The sequence below is a fragment of the Phragmites australis genome, chromosome 5 (assembly GCF_958298935.1).
Source record: "Phragmites australis chromosome 5, lpPhrAust1.1, whole genome shotgun sequence".
Lineage (NCBI taxonomy): Eukaryota > Viridiplantae > Streptophyta > Magnoliopsida > Poales > Poaceae > Phragmites > Phragmites australis.
This window is the reverse complement of record NC_084925.1, coordinates 37,001,574-37,003,029: the sequence shown is the minus strand read 5'-3', so window position 1 is coordinate 37,003,029 and position 1,456 is coordinate 37,001,574. Positions and strand designations below refer to the sequence as shown.

At 34.3% G+C, this 1,456-nt stretch overlaps 1 non-coding gene across 1 annotated transcript; it reads right to left on the bottom strand.

Moving 5' to 3' along the window:
• Nucleotides 1–1,134: 1,134 nt before the first annotated feature.
• TRNAT-CGU (transfer RNA threonine (anticodon CGU)) lies at nt 1,135–1,206 on the bottom strand. Its single transcript has one exon. It is a non-coding gene; the product is annotated as a tRNA-Thr (tRNA).
• Nucleotides 1,207–1,456: the final 250 nt, after the last annotated feature.

Below are 1,456 nucleotides of genomic sequence, written 5' to 3'. Positions count from 1 at the left end.
CTCGAAGACATTATGGGTATTAAAATAATAATTTCTGGCTGAATAGGAGAGAGAAATAGGAGAAAAGTCAGAAATGCCCTCAGGCCCACAAGCCAATGAGCAAAATTTAGAACAAATCAGGGAAACTAAAATAAAATCAGGAACAATTAGGAAAACTAGGAAAAAGAAAAAAAAATCAAAAAGGAAAAATCTGGTATCTTTACACCAAGATTTCAAACTTTATACTAAAATTCCAAGGTTTTAAATCGACCAGGACGCTGCTTCTGCTTAGGCAGTGATGGATGAGCTTAGGAAAAACACTAAATAAGAAGCTGCGCAAAGTAGAGGATTGGAAAAACATGAGTCCCGCTTTATTTATTTTTGAATAATCTAAATAGAAACTAGATTTAACTTTTTGAAGGTATAATCTAAGTAGAAACCATAGAGTAAAAAGAACAATATATTAGTCTATGAATAGTGACATGTTGAATGCTGTCTATGCCATATATTGTTGTTAGGAGGAATACAGGTGATGACACACTAAGCCACTAACCAACTCACTTTAGTCTATCTATACTTATACATCTAAGCAAGAAAACGAAGTATTTTCTCTGTTTAAAAAATATAAGGCAGGTTCTGTTTTGAAAAAGTTAAAATTCCATGTGTAAATTTAGTCATTGTTACAATTGATGACGGATTTGTTCTATTTTTATTTTTTGATTTTCTCTATTTTTCTATTTATTATTTATTTTTTCTCATCGGAATGATGGGCCTAAAGGCATTTATGACCTTTCTCTTTGTTTCTCTCTCCTATTTAGCCGAGAATGATTATTTTAATGTATATGATGTCTTCAGTCAAATATTCATATTTTTTAAGTGTCCATCAACAAAATAAAAAAAATATGTTCTACAGAAAAAGTCACATTTCAAGAGTGTCTAGCAAATTTTACCTCGTTTGGATGGTAACCGGTCTGACCATATGTTGGCAAGTAGAGTACTCGCTCGGTGTGAGGTAGCAAATTCCGGGATAGTTGGTTAAGGATGGTAGACATGGCCGAAGAGACTATCAGCAGATGGTCAAGAACTGCGGCGACTATCCCATACCTTTTTTAAAAAATATATATTTAGAAATTTGAGGTTTCAAATAATTAGCAAAGCTCCCGGCGAGGATCGAACTCGCGACCTTTCGCTTACGAAGCGAACGCACTACCACTATGCTACGGAAGCGGGGCGGTTTGTTGGTATCTGTTTAAGTGAATTCTACTAAAACTTCATATTTCCTGCGCCATGTCCACCGCTCCCTAGCCCCACGTTCTTGCTGCAGGCACACCGGTTGTTCTAACGCCAAAATTTCACATGTACTTTGCATATGTATCTTATCAAAATCATTTATTTACATTGAGATTTATATTAAAGAAGTAACTGAAAATAATCAAGAGTATATAAGAAAAATCAAGGGATATATGAATATTAGATA